This window comes from Hippopotamus amphibius, chromosome 7 (assembly GCF_030028045.1).
Source record: "Hippopotamus amphibius kiboko isolate mHipAmp2 chromosome 7, mHipAmp2.hap2, whole genome shotgun sequence".
NCBI classification, from domain to species: domain Eukaryota; kingdom Metazoa; phylum Chordata; class Mammalia; order Artiodactyla; family Hippopotamidae; genus Hippopotamus; species Hippopotamus amphibius.
In genome coordinates this window covers 8,607,300-8,614,671 of record NC_080192.1, presented here as the reverse complement: position 1 = coordinate 8,614,671, position 7,372 = coordinate 8,607,300, and the positions used below count along the sequence as shown (strand labels likewise).

Below are 7,372 nucleotides of genomic sequence, written 5' to 3'. Positions count from 1 at the left end.
TCATAAGCTTACCTAAGTGTCCTTAAGTTTACATAAGGTGTGCAGCCCTGTGCTGAGGGCCATAAAAGAGCCTGGAGTTTTAACCAACCAACCAATGTTTACTTTTTTTTTTTTTAATTAATTAATTAATTTTATTTATTTATTTATTGGCTGTGTTGGGTCTTTGTTGCTGCACGCGGCCTTTCTCTAGTTGTGGCAAGCGGGGGCTACTCTTCTTTGCGGTGCGCAGGCTCCTCATTGCCATGGCTTCTCTTGCTGCGGAGCACCAGCTCTAGGCGGGTGGGCTTCAGTAATTGTGGCTCACGGGCTCTAAAACGAGAGCTCAATAGTTGTGGCGCATGGGCTTAGTTGCGCTGCAGCATGTAGGATCTTCCTGGAGCAGGGATCAAACCCCTGTCCCCTGAATTGGCAGGTGGATTCTTAACCACTGCACCACCTAGGAAGCCCCCCTATGTTTACTTTTATTCGTTTATTATTTAAAACAAACACTGAGAACTTACTGTGGCCCAGGCATTGTAATAAGAGAGACCCAGTCTTTGTTCTCAAGGTGTTCATAATCTGATCAAGAAGATGGACACAGGGAGGCGAGTGTTATGATGGAGAAACGCAGTGGGTATGGCAGCCCAAAGGAGGCACTTAACTCAACCTGGGGGGGTGAAGGTCAGGGAAGGCTTCCTGGAGGAGGAGGTGATCTCTGAGCCAACACCTGAACAGTGAATGAGGGAGGGGAGAAGGAGGCAAGGCATTCCAGGAAAAGATCCAGAGCCTAGAAAGAACTCTTTCAAGAGAGTTATAAGCACCAAAGACTTAAGTAATGAAGATTCAGATATAGTCTCTGCCCTCAAGGCCTCCCAGTCTGGTGGGTGAAACAGGCTATCACAAGCTGTTGTAAGATTGCGGAGAGAGATTTAAAGAAGTTTTCTCTCCAGCCTCGTAGGATCAGTGAGCCGCGAGAAGGTAAGTGACGGCTAGTAAGGGCTCTGAAGGCTATGAACAATCCCCGTGGCCAGGCCAGGGCTGGGTTCCGACTCTACACAGGGTACTGAGAGAATCTAGGGGGAAGGAGATGTGGGTCTAGCTTCTCTGCTCCAGAAGCCCCTGAGAGGAAAGGGGGCTTGAACTGAGCACTGAAGGAAGTGTAGACCTCAGAACAGGGGAAAGGAGGAAGGGGCATCTGAGGGAGGACAAACTCACTGAGGAAGGAATGGGCGTGGCCTCACTGAGAGGCCACCAGGAAGTCCTCCTGAAGGGACCCCGGGAGGGAACCATCCTTCCCAGTGTGAACCTCACAACAACCCCAACCAACAGGTGTAATTTTTCTCAGCACTACCAATGAAAACCTTGACCTTGGACAGTTACTTAACCTCTCTCTGCCTTAGTTTCCTCATCTGTATGTACCTCATAAGATTGTTATGAGGACTGAATAAGTTAATACCTATATAATTACAGCAGTGCCTGGCACTAGGCCCGGCTTCATGGGCATGTAACCTGTGGGCTCCCATGGGCCCCGCACCCAAAAAGCCAAACATCCCACATTTGGTTTAATGCTCTGCTGTTGCTATCTTGAAAGTCTTAATAGTTTTGGAACAAGGAGCCCCATGCTTTTGTTTTGCACGGCCAGTCCTGCCTGGCATAGCATGTGCTTACAAACTTGAGGTTTTATTATTATCTTAGAGTCTAGAATAACAAATCTGATTCAATACACTTATTTTAGAAATGAGGAAACTGAAGCTCAGACAGCTTACGTGACTTGCACAAGATCACACAGCAAGCAGCCTGCAGAATGAAGGCTGGAGATAGGTGAAAATCGCAAGCTCAGAGGTGAAGGCAGGACAAGGACCTGGCTCTCCACCCCCACACCCCGACGCCCCCCACCCCAGAAGGCAACATAAGGAGAGAAGAGAGACAGACTCCTTAGAAGGAGCTTAGAGAAAGAGGGGGTATGAAAAAGAGCATGAACAGTTGTAGAGGTAGGAGGGGAGCTGGCTATTTTGAGGAACCAAGAGAAGATTCTCAGAGTAAAACATAGTGGTGAAGCCATGGAAACAAGCAATGAGAAAGCCTCTTGGATCTTGGCCACAAAGAGGTCATAGATGAGCTTAGAGAAATGAGTTTCGGTAGAGAGGTAGGGCTGGAAGCCAGGATAGGGGAAGCATGGTGGTGGAGATGGCCACAGGGCCTTATTTAAGAAGCTGAGAAAAAGGAAAAGAGGGGAAGAGGACAGGCAGGCAGGCGGCAGGCAGGCAGGAAGGCTGTTTTGAAGCGGGTGGGAGAGGAGTCAGATCCCAACTGGATGCAGAGGAAGGACCATCAGAGGCAGTAATTTAGCCAGGAAGAGGTGCACCTCTTTCCCTGAGTCTGTAGGGAAAAGAGCATGAGGGCGGCTGTTCATTTGGGGGCCAGTTGTCTCCCCAGCGGCACTGGTTCCAAGGTAGATTCCTCTGGCAACCTGGCAGCAGGGAAAAGAGCTGACTCATTGGAGTCAGAGGGCCTGGGTTCAGCTGTGAGGTTATTAACTGTGGTGATCTGGAGCAAGTTAGCCCTTCAGAGCCTCAGTTTCCCTACCTGGAAAATGGGGATAACCATGGCTGTGAAGATTAACTGCCATGATCCACGTAAAGCCCTGTATGGTGTCTGACACACACCGAGTGTTCACGAAAGGGCAGCTGTTATTAACAGCACATCTGGTTCTCCTGTGAACCTGCTGGGGGTCGAGCTTTGGTCAGCCCATGCGAGGGGTCCAGTGCTGCCTACTTCCCTAGGAGCTTTTCAGGAAGTATGGTTGTAAGAAATGAGAGGTGATTTACAAGTGGTACAGCTTCTGTCACGAGGGCTTTGCTGCACAGTAAATGCTACCAAAAGTAATAAATGTATATGAGCGTGTCTTCTGTAATCAGCACTCTCTAGAAAGTACCCTTCCCCCAATGCTCTTGGCCTTGGCTGTGGCCATACCCACTGCCCAAGTGAGCCCTATCAGCTGTCAGCTCTCCTCTTGTCTTTTGGATTCAGTTCTTTTACAAGGACTCTTCTCATGATTATAAGTTCGAGAACCGGAGACTGCTTTACAAACACTTCCAAATATCTCACAGCAATGAAAGGCCAGTGTAAAGGGTAAAGGGAGTTCTCCTGGGCCACAGAAATCAGAGCTGGAGCTGATCCAGCTGGCTATGTTACCCCAAGCTTGTGGGTCACTGCAGAATTGTTTGCAGAAATTCCTGTTGTATTGGATTTTGTCCAGGCCAATGCAATGTGTTCAGGGATCACCGAACAATCTCAAGGGAAAAAAGGAAGGCTTGTTGCTTGGAACAGCTTAGAGCACTTTTGGTAGCCATCCAAGGCAGCTATTACTCATTAAATCTGCCTTCCCCTCAAGCAAAAAGCCAACTGTATAGAACACCACATATAGAGCTCTAAGAATAGTATAGCGCTCCAAGAACATACTGCACTTGGCCTACATACAAGTGTGCATGGCTTGGCGAGTCTTTTTACTCTCAAAGCTGGTTGGGTTGGAAGAAACAAACAGAAAATATTTACCGCAAGTAGCATTCAGAGGAGAAACGAGAAAGAGAGCAAAGGAGAGCACCCTAGCATGTCATTCTTTGACCTGGGATGCCTTCTCAGGGCATGAATTGATTCCACAGCCACCAAAGCAGCCTGTAAGCCCTTGGGCAGTTAGGACAGCAGACCCCTTTCCTCCCCACCATTCATTGACTCCACACTAGGCTGAGCAAGGCCCAAAGTCCTGTAACAGGTGGTAATTTGTCATTTGCTGCGACAGGAATTTGAAACCATCATCCTCCAGGATAACTATTTGGTTGATTTATTGGCTTCCTTCCCGTAGTATAGAAAGCGAGAATAGCTTCCATCCAAAGTTGCAGTTCTGAGGCAATGAGAGCTCTCAAAGTACAGACAAGACCCTAAACCACACCCCACTGTTTGTTGGAAGAAATCCATGTGTGGGTCTATTCATAAAAGAGTCTGGGAAGATATTCTCCTTAATGGTGGTTGGCTCTACTAGTGGGATTTGGGAGAGCTTTTATTTTCTACTTTAAAACTTCTGTATTGTCTGAAATCTTTACTCAGTGATCAGGAAAACAGCACACTCATTTGGAAATTATTTTCCTATCCTCAAGTGGGCAAACACAACAGGGTTTCTGGCTTCCTGCTTTCTTCTGGGGAGGGAAAGTAGAATGAGGTGGAGTGGATGAACCCCTGAAGGCTCTCAAAGACAAAGATTATAGGAAGAACTGGCTTTGGCCACTTCTGGAGATTCCTAAACTGCTCCCTGCCCCCTGAGAGTGAGCATTGCAGGTCACTGCACATCCCCATTCTCTTGCCTAGGTAATCACAATTCACCCTTTAGTTCTCCTTGTAGATGTCTCTTCTTCAGGGTGGCCATCTCTGTCTCTTCAAGACTGAGTCGCATGTTCTTCCAAGCCATCTGCACTGTGATTACATGTTTACCTGTTGGCCACCCCCACCAAATCGAGGTCCCTGAAGGCAGACGTGTTTTATTCATCTGTGCAGCCTTTGTATCTTAGGAAAGCGCCAACAAGCTCCATAAATATTTACTGAATAATTAATTATTTATTGGGGAACCTTTTATAATCAGAGCAATCTAAGACATACAAAGATGAAAAAGAAACCGTGTGTTTTCAAGGAATTTAAAACTGATTTGGGGAGACAGATGTATCCAACAATTAAGTATAAAACCAAGTACGAACTTAAGGGTTAAAATAGAGTTACAAACAAGCAACTATGAAGATAACAAAGGCTTTGGACCCTTACCATTTCTCATTCTTTTTGTTTTCTGGTTCAGAATCCCCTATTGGAATGCTAGTATGTATGTACATGTAGTTATAAGGATTCGGGTTCTTAAGACCTTTCTTAGAATTTGACTCATGATTTTTTTTCTGTCCTTCTGCTGGCAGTTGCTCTAGGAATACCTGTCATTTAATCTTAACTGATGTTTGTGAAACACTTATCTGCCTCTGCTGAAAGGCTGTAAGTGTTGAGCACTATTACTGTGTTACAGTGGTTGTTTTATTATTAAAGCAGTGCCAGTGAGGTTACACAACAGCTTGGATCAGGAGATGAAACAAGGGCGGTGATTCCACTGAAGCTACAGGGGATGGGGATTTGGGATGGTAAAATGTTAATTACCCGAGATGGAATGCGGGCTAGAGTCCAGCACTGTGCTCCTGGAGATCATCTCAGTCCCAGAGCCTGGGGCCGGGTCACTAGCAGTGGGTCCTAAGCATTCTGCCCTCCCCTGGCTGGAACGTTGGCTTCACTTCGCTGAAAAGCTGCCACAGAGAAAGAATCCAATGGCCACAAGCCAGGAGCATACGTCTTGCACAGCACCAGGGGCTACTCTGGAAGCTTTCCAGGAGCTGAAGGGCTGTTCTATTTACATACAGTGAATCATTTATTTCTAAACCGATTTATTCTTTTTTCTCTCTTTAGACTCTCTCCTTGTTTCCGGCTTTTAAGGAATCTCTCCAAAGAGTGAGCTGGAGATGGATGGGTGGGGGTTGGGAAGGTAGGCTTAAAACACAAAGCTGGTAGAAATGTCCATTTATTTATAAAGCTGAGAAAATGAACATAAAGGTAGATTGGCTTCTGGTCAGGAAACACCAAGACTGTTTACTTTACAGTGTAAAGAGTGAGGGCTCTGGAGTCAGACCTGGGACCAAATGCTGGTCTACCAACTACTTTCTATCAAGGTGACCTTGGGCAATTTCCTAACCTCTCTGGAATCTTAGTTTCCTTTCTGTAACATTTAGAGAATGTAAAACTCACAGGTTTAACCGATAGTCCTTGTAAAGAACTCTGCATAGCTGGCACAAAGCGGGCACGCAATAAATGGTAGTCGCTACTGTCGTCAACTACAGGCCAAATGACCAAAGTCATCCAAACTCCCTAGCAAGCAATCGTAGCACAGCGAATCCAGATCTGACCGACTCGCCTATTTGCCCAATAAGGTACCAGGAAAGAACTCAGTGCAGAGAAACCAATGGCATTAGCCCTTGTTGCTGGACGGGCTTTCTCGCTGTTCCACCAATAGTTTGAAGATGTGACTAGGGAGTGACATACTGACAGTCCAATGACGCACAACCAGCCCACACTCAGCACTTCGGAGGGGATAAATCGAGGAGCCGGGATGTATAGATTCCGTTATTAGGCAGCACTGGATGGAGAGAGGCGCTTAGGGGAAACAGCGCGAGGGCGAGGCACTGATGAGCTAATAAAAGGAAAAAGACGATGGTTGCGCCAAGCGAGCTCGGCCGCCATCATGCTCTAGTTTCCGTTTCGCCTCTCTGGGTCCGCGACCGAGGAAGCGGCCTCTGGGATGCTGAGGGGGTGTGTCCCCGAATGATTGGCGCAGGCAGTTCAGCCAATCCTAGCTCGTCAAACGGAACGTATTTGACCAATGAGGGGCGACGGCAGCGGCGAGGACTTGGAGGGGCGGAACGGCAGCTTGACAGGCACAAAAGTCAGCCAGTGAGGGCCGGCAGCATCTTCCCTGCGGCCAATGGAGTGGGGCTCTGGGCGGGCCCCCGAGTGTTTGTGTTGTGGTTTTGGGGGAGGGAGGCGGAGGGGAAAGTTTGTTTATTTTGTTTTTAGTTTCTGGGGTCCCCGTGTTTCTCTGAGGTGAAGCGGGAGGGAGTGACCCCCCGAGCCCCTCAGTCCCCCAACTACGTCGCCTCCACAGCCTGCGGAGAAGCGGGGACCGCGCGCATCGCAGCGCATCGCCTCACAGCGGAACGCCGCGCACTCGGAGCCGGCACGGCTCGGCGGTGAGTGAGGACCGACGGCCACCGCCGCCCTTCCCCTCCCCCCGCTCGCCGCCCAGTCGGAGCCCGGCGGCCGGGTGGGCGAGGACGCCCGCGGGAGCGCGCGGCGCGGGGTTGGCCTGTCAAGCTGAGGCGCAGCGTGTGCGTGTCCTCGCGAGTGAGCGCGCGCGGCGGGGAGAGCGCTGGGAGGGCCGTGAGCGAGCGCGGGGGCGGCGGGGGCGGCGGGGGCGGCGGCCTTGGGCGCGCGCTCCGCGAGGCGGGCGTCTGGTGGGTTTGACCCCGGGGCGGGGAGGGACGCGGGCGACGTCCGCGCGCGGGGAAGGGGTGCCCGGAATGGCCGCGCTGGGACCGGCGGACGCGCGCGGCTCCGGGCGTCACGCGCCGGCAGGTGTGAGCTGGGGGAGGGCTTCCGGGTGGGCTGGTCGAGTCGCGTTCGCTTCCCGTCGCCGGGGGACCTCGGGGCGGGAGGGGTCCCCGTGGCGGCGGAGAGCCGAGGCCCCTGCCTGGCGGTGGCAGATGGAGGCGTCAGGCCTCAGAGCCTCCGGGTCCCCACCTGTGTGCAGGACCTGCGTGAC

The 7,372-nt window shown here is 50.5% G+C and overlaps 1 protein-coding gene across 5 annotated transcripts in view; it reads left to right on the top strand.

Annotated features, from left to right (window-relative positions):
- The first annotated feature begins 6,585 nt into the window (after positions 1–6,585).
- The window catches only part of TNRC6B (trinucleotide repeat containing adaptor 6B), a 249,857-nt gene continuing 249,070 nt past the window's right edge, over positions 6,586–7,372 (top strand). For 4 of the 5 annotated variants that reach the window (XR_009054633.1, XR_009054632.1, XM_057741195.1 and 1 more), the window contains exon 1: positions 6,586–6,800. The gene's annotated coding sequence lies outside the window, so the exon portion shown is untranslated. Of the gene's footprint in view, positions 6,801–6,880; positions 6,939–7,372 lie in introns of those variants that run through there. The other variant, XM_057741192.1, reaches the window with a different exon arrangement.